The sequence below is a fragment of the Sinohyriopsis cumingii genome, chromosome 5 (genome assembly GCF_028554795.1).
Source record: "Sinohyriopsis cumingii isolate HCF-2022 chromosome 5, ASM2855479v2, whole genome shotgun sequence".
In the NCBI taxonomy this organism is placed as follows: Eukaryota; Metazoa; Mollusca; class Bivalvia; order Unionida; family Unionidae; genus Sinohyriopsis; species Sinohyriopsis cumingii.
In genome coordinates, this window is record NC_142965.1 from 134,082,345 (window position 1) to 134,100,544 (window position 18,200).

The 18,200-nt window shown below is 35.1% G+C and overlaps 1 protein-coding gene across 2 annotated transcripts in view; it reads right to left on the reverse strand.

Annotated features, from left to right (window-relative positions):
* The window catches only part of LOC149800272 (kelch-like protein 5), a 295,329-nt gene that overhangs the window by 251,713 nt on the left and 25,416 nt on the right, over positions 1–18,200 (reverse strand). Inside the window, exon 1 of one of the 2 annotated variants that reach the window (XM_089959848.1) lies at positions 12,041–12,191. The exons of the other annotated variant lie outside the window; for it this stretch is intronic. The gene's annotated coding sequence lies outside the window, so the exon portion shown is untranslated. Of the gene's footprint in view, positions 1–12,040; positions 12,192–18,200 lie in introns of those variants that run through there. 2 annotated transcript variants of the gene reach the window in all.

Consider the following 18,200-nt stretch of genomic DNA (forward strand, 5'->3'; position numbering starts at 1 on the left):
ACTATCCATATGCTAACTGTTGGACAAATGACAGACTATCCATATGCTAACTGTTGGACAAATGACAGACTATCCATATGCTAACTGTTGGACAAATGACAGACTATCCATATGCTAACTGTTGGACAAATGACAGACTATCCATATGCTAAATGTTGGACAAATGACAGACTATCCATATGCTAACTGTTGGACAAATGACAGACTATCCATATGCTAACTGTTGGACAAATGACAGACTATCCATATGCTAACTGTTGGACAAATGACAGACTATCCATATCCTAACTGTTGGACAAATGACAGACTATCCATATGCTAACTGTTGGACAAATGACAGACTATCCATATGCTAACTGTTGGACAAATGACAGACTATCCATATGCTAACTGTTGGACAAATGACAGACTATCCATATGCTAACTGTTGGACAAATGACAGACTATCCATATGCTAACTGTTGGACAAATGACAGACTATCCATATGCTAACTGTTGGACAAATGACAGACTATCCATATGCTAACTGTTGGACAAATTACAGACTATCCATATGCTAACTGTTGGACAAATGACAGACTATCCATATGCTAACTGTTGGACAAATGACAGACTATCCATATGCTAACTGTTGGATAAATGACAGACTATCCATATGCTAACTGTTGGACAAATGACAGACTATCCATATCCTAACTGTTGGACAAATGACAGACTATCCATATGCTAACTGTTGGACAAATGACAGACTATCCATATGCTAACTGTTGGACAAATGACAGACTATCCATATGCTAACTGTTGGACAAATGACAGACTATCCATATGCTAACTGTTGGACAAATGACAGACTATCCATGTGCTAACTGTTGGACAAATGACAGACTATCCATATGCTAAATGTTGGACAAATGACAGACTATCCATATCCTAACTGTTGGACAAATGACAGACTATCCATATGCTAACTGTTGGACAAATGACAGACTATCCATATGCTAACTGTTGGACAAATGACAGACTATCCATATCCTAACTGTTGGATAAATGACAGACTATCCATATGCTAACTGCTGGAAAAATGACAGACTATCCATATCCTAACTGTTGGACAAATGACAGACTATCCATATCCTAACTGTTGGACAAATGACAGACTATCCATATCCTAACTGTTGGACAAATGACAGACTATCCATATGCTAACTGTTGGACAAATGACAGATGGACAAATGACAGACTATTCATATGCTAACTGTTGGACAAATGACAGACTATCCATATCCTAACTGTTGGACAAATGACAGACTATCCATATGCTAACTGTTGGACAAATGACAGACTATCCATATCCTAACTGTTGGACAAATGACAGACTATCCATATCCTAACTGTTGGACAAATGACAGACTATCCATATGCTAACTGTTGGACAAATGACAGATGGACAAATGACAGACTATTCATATGCTAACTGTTGGACAAATGACAGACTATCCATATCCTAACTGTTGGACAAATGACAGACTATCCATATGCTAACTGTTGGACAAATGACAGACTATCCATATCCTAACTGTTGGACAAATGACAGACTATCCATATCCTAACTGTTGGATAAATGACAGACTATCCATATCCTAACTGTTGGACAAATGACAGACTATCCATATGCTAACTGTTGGACAAATGACAGACTATCCATATCCTAACTGTTGGACAAATGACAGACTATCCATATCCTAACTGTTGGACAAATGACAGACTATCCATATGCTAACTGTTGGACAAATGACAGACTATCCATATGCTAACTGTTGGACAAATGACAGACTATCCATATGCTAACTGTTGGACAAATGACAGACTATCCATATCCTAACTGTTGGACAAATGACAGACTATCCATATGCTAACTGTTGGATAAATGACAGACTATCCATATCCTAACTGTTGGACAAATGACAGACTATCCATATGCTAACTGTTGGATAAATGACAGACTATCCATATCCTAACTGTTGGACAAATGACAGACTATCCATATGCTAACTGTTGGACAAATGACAGACTATCCATATGCTAACTGTTGGACAAATGACAGACTATCCATATCCTAACTGTTGGACAAATGACAGACTATCCATATGCTAACTGTTGGACAAATGACAGACTATCCATATGCTAACTGTTGGACAAATGACAGACTATCCATATGCTAACTGTTGGACAAATGACAGACTATCCATATGCTCCTTTGGTCTATGATCAGTAAACTAATACAAATCTAATTAAATCTGTCTTACCTGATAAAAAAAAATTGGGATAAAATGTCATCAATTTTACCTTTACTGTTTGCTACATGTCACCGATCAAAGTCATGCTTTACTGACAATCTTGTAACTGTGATAGATTTATGTTCAAAAGAAAGAGCTGAACTTTCTGTGTTTTTCTGCTTCTTTATTTAGGATGACAACAGTGTGATAAAACTACAAATCATGCCTTTTTCCTCTCATGAATCAGACAAAATTTGGCAAAATCATAACAACTAATTAACGTTTCCAGCTCTGATTAATTTTTCCAACAGCAACATGTGTACTGGTATTAGTGAAATAAAACTACAAGATACATCTTTTTTATCAGACACCTTTACCATCCTTGTCAAAAAGAAAAGCTAACTCTGAACACAAAGGTAACCAAGATTAATTGCTGCAATGCACATGCAAACACCTGCTGCTGGCTGTTATCAATGAAGTTACCCATCAAGGGGAACTTAAGCGCTGTTCTTCCCAACATCACAGCAAAACACCGTCGGTGCAGATTATTATCACATCTAACAAAGAATTATGTTTGTAAAATAAATGTAACTGCTTTTCTTAGCATCTTTTTCAAAATCACGCTGAAACCACATTAAGTTCAGCAATACCTAAACAATACAGTACTCCCTCATTACAATGTTACCCATGGAAGCCATAGAATATACTGCCTTACTGTGACAACATTATAATGAAGTACACTGTAGCTGAATAATTTGAAAATTTGACTAAGTTCATACCAACCCAACACTCAACTCTCTCTCTCTCTCTCTCCCTCTCTCTCACACACACACAGACACACACAGAAGGACAGTGCAGATCTTGTCAAGGTATTTCCTTTCACCTACTGCATAAATGTTTTTTCTTCCTGGATTCTGACTATGTTCAATGCAGTGAAAGTCTCCATCATTTTCAAAATAACTACCTGTTTTAAAAGAAAGGATAAGTTAATCTGTTTAATTATGTACATTAATGTTCAAAATGTTGAACACCAGGCATTTTGAACAACTTCTATAATTTAATCTCAGCAAATCTACATATTTACTGTATACACTCGCATATAAATTGAGTCAATCTGCATACAACATAAACCCTGATGTGCCATCACAAAATGCATCAGCAGATCATGGTGTATGTTGTTTGTTTCTATGGATTAATCCTAACAAACTTAACAGACCCAGATCTGCTGGTGCAGTATGCTGATATGGTTCGATGCAGTTTGCCATTGGACCTAATTTAATGAGTATACACTGTAGGTCCTATTTAACTGCATGAGTATGTACTGTAGGTCCTATTTAACTGCATGAGTATGTACTGTAGGTCCTATTTAACTGCATGAGTATGTACTGTAAGTCCTATTTAACTGCATGAGTATGTACTGTAGGTCCTATTTAACTGCATGAGTATGTACTGAAGGTCCTATTTAACTGCATGAGTATGTACTGAAGGTCCTATTTAACTGCATGAGTATACACTGTAGGTCCTATTTAACTGCATGAGTATGTACTGTAGGTCCTATTTAACTGCATGAGTATGTACTGTAGGTCCTATTTAACTGCATGAGTATGTACTGTAGGTCCTATTTAACTGCATGAGTATGTACTGTAGGTCCTATTTAACTGCATGAGTATGTACTGTAGGTCCTATTTAACTGCATGAGTATGTACTGTAGGTCCTATTTAACTGCATGAGTATGTACTGTAGGTCCTATTTAACTGCATGAGTATGTACTGTAGGTCCTATTTAACTGCATGAGTATGTACTGTAGGTCCTATTTAACTGCATGAGTATGTACTGAAGGTCCTATTTAACTGCATGAGTATGTACTGAAGGTCCTATTTAACTGCATGAGTATGTACTGTAGGTCCTATTTAACTGCATGAGTATGTACTGTAGGTCCTATTTAACTGCATGAGTATGTACTGTAGGTCCTATTTAACTGCATGAGTATACACTGTAGGTCCTATTTAACTGCATGAGTATGTACTGTAGGTCCTATTTAACTGCATGAGTATACACTGTAGGTCCTATTTAACTGCATGAGTATGTACTGTAGGTCCTATTTAACTGCATGAGTATGTACTGTAGGTCCTATTTAACTGCATGAGTATGTACTGTAGGTCCTATTTAACTGCATGAGTATGTACTGTAGGTCCTATTTAACTGCATGAGTATGTACTGTAGGTCCTATTTAACTGCATGAGTATGTACTGTAAGTCCTATTTAACTGCATGAGTATGTACTGTAGGTCCTATTTAACTGCATGAGTATGTACTGAAGGTCCTATTTAACTGCATGAGTATGTACTGAAGGTCCTATTTAACTGCATGAGTATGTACTGTAGGTCCTATTTAACTGCATGAGTATGTACTGTAGGTCCTATTTAACTGCATGAGTATGTACTGTAGGTCCTATTTAACTGCATGAGTATGTACTGTAGGTCCTATTTAACTGCATGAGTATGTACTGTAGGTCCTATTTAACTGCATGAGTATGTACTGTAGGTCCTATTTAACTGCATGAGTATGTACTGTAGGTCCTATTTAACTGCATGAGTATGTACTGTAGGTCCTATTTAACTGCATGAGTATGTACTGTAGGTCCTATTTAACTGCATGAGTATGTACTGAAGGTCCTATTTAACTGCATGAGTATGTACTGAAGGTCCTATTTAACTGCATGAGTATGTACTGTAGGTCCTATTTAACTGCATGAGTATGTACTGTAGGTCCTATTTAACTGCATGAGTATGTACTGTAGGTCCTATTTAACTGCATGAGTATACACTGTAGGTCCTATTTAACTGCATGAGTATGTACTGTAGGTCCTATTTAACTGCATGAGTATACACTGTAGGTCCTATTTAACTGCATGAGTATGTACTGTAGGTCCTATTTAACTGCATGAGTATGTACTGTAGGTCCTATTTAACTGCATGAGTATGTACTGTAGGTCCTATTTAACTGCATGAGTATGTACTGTAGGTCCTATTTAACTGCATGAGTATGTACTGTAGGTCCTATTTAACTGCATGAGTATGTACTGTAGGTCCTATTTAACTGCATGAGTATGTACTGTAGGTCCTATTTAACTGCATGAGCATGTACTGTAGGTTCTATTTAACTGCATGAGTATGTACTGTAGGTCCTATTTAACTGCATGAGTATGTACTGAAGGTCCTATTTAACTGCATGAGTATGTACTGAAGGTCCTATTTAACTGTAGGTCCTATTTAACTGCATGAGTATGTACTGTAGGTCCTATTTAATTGCATGAGTATACACTGTAGGTCCTATTTAACTGCATGAGTATGGACTGTAGGTCCTATTTAACTGCATGAGTATGTACTGTAGGTCCTATTTAACTGCATGAGTATGTACTGTAGGTCCTATTTAACTGCATGAGTATATACTGTAGGTCCTATTTAACTGCATGAGTATGTACTGTAGGTCCTATTTAACTGCATGAGTATATACTGTAGGTCCTATTTAACTGCATGAGTATGTACTGTAGGTCCTATTTAACTGCATGAGTATATACTGTAGGTCCTATTTAACTGCATGAGTATGTACTGTAGGTCCTATTTAACTGCATGAGTATGTACTGTAGGTCCTATTTAACTGCATGAGTATGTACTGTAGGTCCTATTTAACTGCATGAGTATGTACTGTAGGTCCTATTTAACTGCATGAGTATGTACTGTAGGTCCTATTTAACTGCATGAGTATGTACTGTAGGTCCTATTTAACTGCATGAGTATATACTGTAGGTCCTATTTAACTGCATGAGTATATACTGTAGGTCCTATTTAACTGCATGAGTATGTACTGTAGGTCCTATTTAATTGCATGAGTATACACTGTAGGTCCTATTTAACTGCATGAGTATGTACTGTAGGTCCTATTTAATTGCATGAGTATACACTGTAGGTCCTATTTAACTGCATGAGTATGTACTGTAGGTCCTATTTAACTGCATGAGTATGTACTGTAGGTCCTATTTAACTGCATGAGTATGTACTGTAGGTCCTATTTAACTGCATGAGTATATACTGTAGGTCCTATTTAACTGCATGAGTTTGTACTGTAGGTCCTATTTAACTGCATGAGTATATACTGTAGGTCCTATTTAACTGCATGAGTATGTACTGTAGGTCCTATTTAACTGCATGAGTATGTACTGTAGGTCCTATTTAACTGCATGAGTATACACTGTAGGTCCTATTTAACTGCATGAGTATGTACTGTAGGTCCTATTTAACTGCATGAGTATGTACTGTAGGTCCTATTTAACTGCATGAGTATGTACTGTAGGTCCTATTTAACTGCATGAGTATATACTGTAGGTCCTATTTAACTGCATGAGTATGTACTGTAGGTCCTATTTAACTGCATGAGTTTGTACTGTAGGTCCTATTTAACTGCATGAGTATATACTGTAGGTCCTATTTAACTGCATGAGTATGTACTGTAGGTCCTATTTAACTGCATGAGTATATACTGTAGGTCCTATTTAACTGCATGAGTATGTACTGTAGGTCCTATTTAACTGCATGAGTATGTACTGTAGGTCCTATTTAACTGCATGAGTATGTACTGTAGGTCCTATTTAACTGCATGAGTATGTACTGTAGGTCCTATTTAACTGCATGAGTGTGTACTGTAGGTCCTATTTAACTGCATGAGTATGTACTGTAGGTCCTATTTAACTGCATGAGTATATACTGTAGGTCCTATTTAACTGCATGAGTATGTACTGTAGGTCCTATTTAACTGCATGAGTATGTACTGTAGGTCCTATTTAACTGCATGAGTATGTACTGTAGGTCCTATTTAACTGCATGAGTATGTACTGTAGGTCCTATTTAACTGCATGAGTATGTACTGTAGGTCCTATTTAACTGCATGAGTATGTACTGTAGGTCCTATTTAACTGCATGAATGTTACAGAAATAAAGATGAGCTTTCAGCTCAGCGAATGATCACCTAAAATTACCAAAACTATACTACAGCCCAAGCATGTGTAACCTGCATGATAGATCTAGTCCACATGCTTATGTACTTAACAGGGTGTGGCTTTAAAACTCCAGCCTGTACCATGGAGTTATCTTTCTTACATATATTACATTATATATATTACATATATTATATTACATATCCAAGACAGAAGTCACAGAGTTTATATATATATATATATATATATATATATATATATATATATATATATATATATATATATATATATATATATATATATATATATATATTTATTTATTTATTTATATACACATTCCTGTACAAGATGGATCCAACTGCAAACTGCTGAGACCCATATCTGCCCCCACATAAAGTACCAGCACATCTGGGTCTATGCAGTTTGTTAGGAATCATCAACAGAACAAATAAAATAAGACCCTGATCTGCCACAGCATTAAGCAATGATAAATGTGAGTATACAGAGTAGCTCTTAGAGGAGTAATATGGTTCAATAGACAAGACCACTTTATATGAGTCAATGTCAAATTCATATGGAGTTAAAACTTCATGTCCAAACAATATAAAGATAAAAATTTAAATTAAGAAGTTTCAGAATTAGGAGACCGTCTGATTTCAATAAATCAGACGATAAGAAACAGGAAAGGAAAGCAAAGCAATCATGTTACAACAAACTTTGTGTGTTTTGTTTCTTTTAACATTGTTCATTTATAATGATCAAACTGATAACATGCACTTGATATGAACAAAATGAGAAAGTAACAAACAATAGTGCAACAAAACACTTGACAATGTGACTGACATAGATAAATGCTTTAAAAACAACTATTCAGTACTAAGTAATAAGAGGAAGCATGTTATAGTATCATCTAGTTTCATTGTATCTAAAGGTGGCATCTGAAATCTAAACTGATACTCAAACAAGAGTCCCTTGAAGGGACTGGTGCTCTACTGAATGAAAAAGAACTTTCAGGAATCAAAGATAAGACAACTCCTTTATAATTACTGAGTGCTGAAAACATCTCTGATACTCTTGACCAACATAAACAGTTTTAAGATGACTGCAGTGGATGCATATTGGATGTAAAAATTAAATTGGCACAATTTTCATTATGGACCAAGAAGACATTGTAAGAAAATTTTCTGTCAATACAAACATCAAATCAGGAACAGCAAAAAAGATTTTCAAGATGGCCACCACTGGGACCAATATCAGTACCATTTTCATTTCACATGAAGTAAACATTTTACTTGACCACCCATTTTGTAGGAGCAAAGGTTAAGATTTTCAAGCTGGCCACCATTGTGGTCATATTGGATGAAAGATCATTATCACTTCACAGACCAACAAGATACCATAAAAAGTCTTCTGGTGAAAACTCCATGTAGATATGACATTCCATTTGGGGTTGTGATAATATTATCAAGATGGCTGCCAAGGTGGCCATTTTAGATGTCAGATTGGCACCATTTTCATTCAGAACCACCCAGACATCACAAGAAGTCTTTTGGTCAAAACCCCATGTCAAGATGGTAATTTATCCTGATGGAGTAGTGATAAGAGATGGGTGCCAAAATGGCCTTACTGGCAGTCAGATTTGGACCATTTTCATTCAAGAAAAACTAGACACAATAATAAGTCATTCAGTGAAACCCATGCTGCTATGACCATCCACTTGGGTGATGTAGTGATAATACGATTTCAAGATGGCCACTGTGGTGGTCATGCTGGATGTCCCAGTGGCACCATTTTCATTTAGGTCCAACTAAACCTTTAGATACAAGTCTGTTAAGTGTCATAGTAATCCAGGTAATTTGCTTCTGGTCTAAAACCAAACTAGCTAAAACAGGATCCATAGCACTAACTTAATTTCCAAAAGTAATTTTAAAGAAAAGCAATGTATTGAGACAATAACAAAAAGAGAACAAGCACTCAAATCTTCCTTTATAATATGACCTGAAACAGAAATTCTTAGCAGACATGAGCTCAAAAGATGTTCTGGAAACAGGAATTATAAATTAATTTTGAATAGCAGTAAACACTTACAAGACACAGTGACTCAGATTTGGAAATTATGTTCACATTATTCTCCAAGGTTAAAAGGTATTAGAAAAGAAGCACGTATTTTGTCTTGTAACCACCGAGCGTTGAACAAGCCCTTCAAGAGTGTGAGTGCAACACAATTTAGGTGTACAATACACAGGTCTTTATCTCAGAATGTACCAACACTACCAGACAGAACTGACAAGTCAGCTTCAGACAAATCAGATTTGCAATGACTTAGGTCATGATTTTTTACTTCAAAAGTGGAAGGATTTTCAATGATAATGGCAACATTTTCAATGATAATGGCAATATGTTTGACTTTCTTATCCCAATGAGGACCCAAAACTTTGGCCTCTATGTGAATATTTATATTGCTTGTGTGATGTTGGATTTTGACTGTATCTGAAAAATAATCTGCTGCTGTAAACGGAAAATTATGTTCAGCTATAAAGTTGCCAAACAGGATCTCAGCACGTATATCTTTATCCATATTTTGATGCATATTTGATAAACATGGATTTCATTAATGGTGAATTTGTTGTCACATTTAATGTGCTTTCAGATGGAGAATCTGCCTGATGTATAATGTCATTCTTGCTACCATAATTGATTTTAAAATCAGCTTTACGGAATGCACATTCATGTCCTTTGAACTTGATTGCATCCACCAATCTTACCTTGACTTAAAGCCAGTTCAGGCACAGGATTGCCATAAATATACTGAATCTGAAGGTGTGAAAACAATTTTTTAAATAAATTTCTTAATAACAATTCTGTATACACAGGGGAATCTAGGAATGACAGAAGGGATACGAGACAAAACACATCTCATGAAGAAAACCTCTCGGCAGGGATATTCACATGTATGCACTACATGTTTGCAAGGTCTCTCTGCTACTTTATCAGTGAAACAAGAATTAAAGCCTAGGTCCCCATGATAGACTGAAAATGTGAATCCAAACGCACTACCATTATTTTTAGAGCTGAGGTTTGATAAAACTGTAACATTGATATCTCGTTTATGAGTCATAATGTTCAATATGATAATGATATTATCCCAGATAAGAAGTATATTATTATTTAATGCACTGCTCACTGCATCCATTCTGATATAGCAATAATCTTATGGTATAGGGTAAAATGGAAGAACATTTTGTATTGAATCAAAATATTTAACCAGATATAAGCACTCAGTTTACCATGACACTCCTATCAATTGCAAAGAATTCTGTGTAACACATTTCCTTGCCAATTTTTGTTACTGTATGAACCATAGAAACAGATCAAGCTAAGTGCAGAATGTTCTTTTATTTTCTGGATTATGCAAAATAGGTCACTGGGGCTTTTTTCATTGGAAAATGTTAATTTCCTAGATCATGCAAAGTAGGTCACTGTGAATTTTTCATCAGAAGTATTACTTATAAAAAGGAGTCAGTTACCAATCATATTTCATGCACAGTGTGAGGACATTTTAGTAACAGATATATTTTAAACCAGCCCAGATGCCTAGTTGTCACAGATTCTGTAACAAATAACACAGCTAGGAAGAAGTGACTTGGGAAGTCATGCTAGTTCAGTTGGTAGTGTCAGGCTCTCATAATCCAAGGATTATCATAGGTTCAATACCAGCAATGAAGTCATAAACCAAGGTTCACAGGATAGTACCTGCCCAGCCCCGACCAGGTAAGCTGCCTCGGTGTGTCATCAGCAAAGGCACTTAAGTCCAATTTCCTCGGCATGCCAATAATGTGCTAAAGTGTGTCAATAAAACCAACAAAAAACCAAAACAAAGTATTTTATATGGCAAACTTAACTGACATTGAGAAATTTTTTATCCTAAAGACAGATTATGAGGTTCAACATAAAAATATGAAATCACAAATTTCTCATTTAATATGTAATTAATGAAGTAGATAAATTTGCTAGCAAATTAACAATGGGTGTATAATGAATATAATTTAAAACAAAATCACTTAATCATGACATGTACAGAGGCCTATATCATGGGGACAAACACTGGATAAATATACCATATCACTAGCATAAAATAAATTAAAACCTGTCTTGAAAGACCAATGCTAAGAAGGATCACCTGTCTTAAAAGACCAGATTATTAATTCACATATTTACTGATTATATAGTGTTATGATTTGTCATGAGATACCCAAGACCAATGTGGAATTAAATGTAACACTATCTACCACCCACCCTCACCCTTTGTCCCATTTAGCACTACACTTCACCAAGAGGCCAACAAGTGTTCTCTGACTTTTTTGTGTTCGACATTACTGGTCTATACCAGTAATGACAAAAGAAAAAAAAAAGAAAAAGGAAGAGAGCAACCTGTTGGTCTACTTCACCAAGTGCTCATTAATTCAAATTCAGTAAATTAATTGAGGTTTTACTAAAGATCAACAAAATTAATTTCTTCCAATTAAACAAAGCCTTACATGTACAATAACACTAAACTGACACTATTCTCCATAGTACCACCAATAGCTTATACCCATGAAGGGTGCTCAGATGCATCATGCATGATGTCACACCATCTTTTCTGATAATGCCTACTACAAAGAAAATAACCTCTAAAATCCCAAAAGCTAAGTGAATCTCCAATAACAATACACGAGGATAATTTAATGTGATCTTCCTCACAATTATTTATAAACCTCCAAATTACTTACCTCAGTCAACTGAATATACCACAACATAAACAATACTATAAATGACACAAGTCCAAAATGCAGATTGTAGAAAAACTTCTTTGTGTCAAGATATTCCCCTCTTAATCCACTTGGAAGTAACACTCAAGCACTAGCCACTTACAAGTGTGTGAGCCTGCTCATGAACTTGCTGTTTATATCACCAGCTGATTGATCTAGGTTACACCACACTAAAATGTTCAGCAGCTCTGTTGAAAAGTAGGGAGGAGGAGGAGGGAAATATCTATATGCTGGTAGTAGTATCACAAACCTAGCTAATCTGTGATAACACAGATAGGAGTACTCCATACTGCTGCCCTACCATATATCACACTGTTTGAAGAGAAATACAAAATGCATAGTAAAAATACATAAATATGCTTGTATTTCAAGCATCAAGAAGTCCCAGTTAATACTTTTACTGAAAATCATCAAATGAGTTACTGGCATAATTTACAAGACTTTCATTAATTGTTTTTACTTTTTTTTAAATGAATAATCAGGGTTTTTAAAGGTTTAAAATTTTAAAGTACTGTTATCTGTATCAAATGATCCAAATCACAATCTTTATGTAAGTAGACAGACAGAAAGAGAGACGAAGATAAACAGATAAACATTTAGGCAGTTCAATTTGGAAAGAAACTAAGTTTAACAATCGTTATGCAGAAACACCTGCTTAAACATTAATTAATTTTCTTTTATCACAACTTCCTTCAGTCATTGTAACATTGGTGCAATAGAGCCCTCAAAGTTAGTCTGGAAAGTAATATTTATCCCAAGAGGCAGAATAACCAATAGCTAACAGACCTCACTAGCTTATTCACAATGTGATGCTCAATTAAGTGCTGGGTCCAGCTATGTGCCTGGTGGGTGTGGCAAAGCTAATTAATGAAGAATGGAATACAGTATGTATACAATGTAGTCCAAGTTTATGGCTGTACTTGTGTGTTAAAATGAAATTACTTATTTGAATACTTTCCAAAGAGAATTGCAATTCTGCAGCTTTTCTCAACTAACCAACAGCTATTAACTCAAGATTAATTTATATGCATTATATATAGGTGATATTCGTTACTTTTTTCGTTACTTTTAGTTTCTGAGGATTCAAAGAGGATTTCAAGTTTTATACTCCAGCAGTGTTGCGACTATGGAGTCCTAGCTACAATAGTTAAGCTACAGTGAAAACATGTGTATAAGGGACAATGAAGCGAAAATAAAACTTGTAAATAAGGGACACTCAAGCAACCACAAACTATCAATAAAAGACACTCAGGCACAAAACATGTCTATATAAGTAAATCAAATAATCACAAAACCTATAAACAAAGGAACTCAAGCAGCCACTAAATCTGTCTACAAAAAGAACTCTAGCAACCACTAAATCGGTCTACAAAGAGAACTATAGCAACCACAAAACTTGTATAATAAGGGGCATTCAAGCAAACACAAAATGTTTCTATAAACAGCACTCAACCAAAAAACTTATCTGTCAATAAAGCACATTTAAGCAATCAAAAACCTATTTATAAAGGGCACCCAAGCAACCACAGAACCTATCTGTAAAGGACACTCAAGCAATGAGAAAACTGTGCTTATAGAAACATGTACTTTAAATAAATGTTAAGTCTGACAGAGATATTCAAAAATTGTTTCACAGCTGGTACCATTTAGAGATGAAATTCTCAATATGCAGGTGTCCACTAAGACAGGTTTCACTGTAATGCAGCATAAAGCTCCTATAATATTAAAGTCTGGGTGGATCCTGTGAGCAGGTATATCTGGCATAAATAAGAACAAAAGGCAGATCTCTGCAGCTATCACAAGACCAAATCAGCTGCAGGAAACCAAACCAGTATCAACTCCTATAAGAGACACGCACTTACACTTGTACAATAGCTTCCTAAATTAGTGTTATTTGGAGCTGCTCTTCTTCCAATATTACAACATTAATACTGATAAGATATACCAATGTCATTACTACATTAATGCTTTGACAAATCTGATTGCATAGACTAAGATCATTACTGCATTAATACTGTGACAAGTCTAACTGCATATACTGGGATCATTACTACATTAATAATATGACAAGTCTAACTGCATATACTAAGATCATTACTACATTAATAATGTGACAAGTCTAACTGCATATACTAAGATCATTACTACATTAATACTGTGATAAGTCTAACTGCATATACTGGGATCATTACTACATTAATAATATGACAAGTCTAACTGCATATACTAAGATGATTACTGCATTAATAATGTGACAAATCTGACTGCATATACTAAGGTCATTACTACATTAATAATGTGACAAGTCTAACTGCATATACCAAGGTCATTACTACATTAATACTGTCACAAATCTGACTGCACATATTAAGGCCATTACTACAATAATACTGTGAGTAGTCTGACCAGATATATCAAGGCCATTACTACCATATATTCACCAATTAATACCCCACTCTAATTAATGCCCTCTTCCCTTTTAAATGAACAGAAAATTTAAAATTACAGTGCAAGACCAATGATTACAAGAAAATGCCACAGCAGTCTCCGTTGATCCCACTGTTACAAGGCATATATCAAGTATAAATTACTAAAGTCACAGGCACACATGCAGTGTTTGCTAAACAATAGTTGGGCAGGAAGTTCAAAGATTTACCAGCCCTACCTGAACAAGCTGCTGAGTGGGAAAATGTCTTGATCGACTGATCATTTTAACTGTGCTGATATTGCTGAATTCTGTAGTAGACAGACCCCTAGATGTACATGTCTGATATTACTGAATTCTGTGGTAGACAGACCCCTAGATGTACATGTCTGATATTACTGAATTCTGTGGTAGACAGACCCCTAGATGTACATGTCTGATATTACTGAATTCTGTGGTAGACAGACCCCTAGATGTATATGTCTAATATTACTGAATTCTGTGGTAGACAGACCCCTAGATGTACATGTCTGATATTACTGAATTCTGTGGTAGACAGAGGCAAAAGTAATGATAGTCACAATTAAAACAACTTCAGGACTGCTTTTCAAAACTCTTGTATGATCAACATAAATTAGAATATAAACTGGACTTAATTGGAATAATCTGTGACAACAAGCTTCTGGGCAATTTTTTTTCTTGACCAATATTTTTTAATAAATTCTCATGATGTAATCAGTCCATTAAATCTTATGTACATATGAATATAGCTACAGGAGAAGAAACAAGCAAACAAAAACAACCATGTCAATTTTTACATTTCCCTTGATTTTTTAAAAATATATTTCCTTTGTTTTATATTTTTTACATTTCTTTAGTTTTCACATTTTTACATTTCCTTTGTTTTAAAGTTGTACATGTCCCTTTTATATAAAAAAATATTAACACGAACAACATGAACTTATGACAGTTAGAACTGAGGAAAATATTTCAAAATAGGATAATATACCTAATTATACTACATTCAAGGAAAGTGACAAAACTATTTGCCTAATTTTGACTGATCCCCTGGCATCAGACCATACTGGCAGCTTCTTTACATTCTTCAGTTTCATTCCAAGTGTACTGGATGTAACAAAGCATGCAGACCTTTTGCTACTACAATGAGTCCTAAAGAACCAGAAAATCAATTACCAGTGGAGAGCCATTCTAGGATTAAACACAATTCTTCCTGTGACTGCCTCTTATTATCAACCTTCATCCTAAAGAACAAGCATGTGTGATCTCTTCTGGCCAACTGCTGAGACTTCATTACTATTGCCTTGTTATGCATTTAACTCAATGCTAATGAAGCGTAAGAATCAGTTATCAGCCACACCACTGTGTGTAGGGAACAAAAGGAGAGGAAAAGAAAAACAAGTTTCTGTCCGATCTACACACACACCCCAGCAAGAAAGGAAGTCCAAAAAGCTTTCTTGATATTTTTTTTAAATAATCAAGACATGTTTTTCTATTTTCCACATAGGCACAATATAGCTCTACTTTACCTCTGCGTGTTAATCTCTAAAAAAGAAACAATCATTTTTCAGGCTCCATTTTTTTCTGCATAATTAGCCATATGGGTATTTTAATCATGACATTGATATCAAAGTATGAATCATGTGACACTGGAACATTGTTCGTCCAGATGACTAAAAAATCCACATAATAGCAATTTCAATTCAGTGGATTAAATTTATGCTGAGTAATAAAATAAAAAAGAAAAAGAAAAATTTCATCTAAAATGAATTTTAAACATAAAATCAGAAACAAACATACCTAAAGACCTTTATACAAAAAAAATGATGATAAATGGATAGCTGCTTCAACTTGGATGCTGAAGACCAAGACAAAACATCAAAAGCAGTGATACCCCTGTACCCTTATGTTGTTTTCTACACATCAAAAGCAGTGATACCCCTGTACCCTTATGTTGTTTTCTACACATCAAAAGCAGTGATACCCCTGTACCCTTATGTTTTTTTCTACACAACATCAAAAGCAGTGATACCCCTGTACCCTAATGTTGTTTTCTATACAACATTAAAAGCAGTGATACCCCTGTACCCTTATGTTGTTTTCTACACAACATCAAAAGCAGTGATACCTCTGTACCATAATGTTGTTTTCTACACAACATCAAAAGCAGTGATACCCCTGTACCCTTATGTTGTTTTCTACACAACATCAAAAGCAGTGATACCCCTGTACCCTTATGTTGTTTTCTACACAACATAATTTATCCCCGCACATGTGATGCTCAATTATTTGCCACTGATGCATTCCTGATATTATCACATAAATTGAAACAGGTGTAAATAGAAAGTACTTTTGCCATAGATTACTTGTACAGTAAGATTACTTGTACAGTAAGATTACTTGTACAGTACAAGATTACTTGTACAGTAAGGATGTTCTTGAGTAAATTATATCTCTAAGTTTTCAAGTAATTATTATTTATGCATAATTTTTAAAAATATTTAACATATGTGAGCTGGAAGCAAGTCACAGAACATGCTACCAGTGATGGCATAAAATCAATCAGACTGGTGCAAATGGATTGTTATTTCGTCATTGTAAATGGCATTAAAATGAAAGCGCATAAATTGAGTTGGCATAAGTCAAACATAACCTTATCCTTGTGTCATTTTCTACACAATGTAACATATCTCTGTTATCATTATGTTGTTTTCAACACAATGTAACATATTATGCTGTTTTCAACACAATGTAACTTACTCCTGTACACTTAAGAAAATAATGCTTTTATTATTGCTTTTTACTGCCTCAATACCTTCTTGATTTACACGGATAACTAAGTCAGACAGGTGGCAACTTTATTTATTTCAGTTATCAGATTTTGTACATATATTCAAGTCTTTGTATGATAAATGGTACATGCTCTCTTGTCTGTCAATCTATTGTTCACAGATGGGTAACATTTTAAAGGATGAGTGATTGCAGAATTCAGCTATAATACCTCACACAAAAATTGAACTGATAATGCAAACAATCCCTACCTTTATTTCTTCATGAAATCCCTTCCTATAATCAAAACTTTCCCCTTTATTTTAAAATGGGGGAGTAAATTCCAGCCCAACTCCTGACGTTTGTTTCTAGACTAGACCTGGATTATAGATTTTTGTGTGCTGTTTCATATTTTAGGTGGATTAGTTATTTTGGCTGCAGCTAAGAAGCTTGTGAGTCAATTGGATCAAAACATTGAGTCCTTCCAAGATATCAGACATCACACTTAAACTTCCTATAATGTTTTTGTAATTGCCAGCTGTTACCATATATACAGACACCATTATCAGGAAAAAGTACAAATATTTCCATAAATACCTTCTCCATATTCTTTGCTCAACTTCATAGTTTGATTTATGATCATGAAGTGAATGAATATATACAGTAAGGCAGATGATGTCATAATGTGAAAAGTTGGATGATGTCATAATGTGAAGAGTTGGATGACGTCACAATGTAAAGTGTTGGATGATGTCATAATGTTGAGTTGGATGATGTAAGAGTTGGATGATATCATAATGTGAAGAGTTGGATGATGTCATAATGTGAAGAGTTGGATGATATCATAATGTGAAGTTGAATGATGTCATAATGTGAAGAGTTGGATGATATAATGTGAAGAGTTGCATG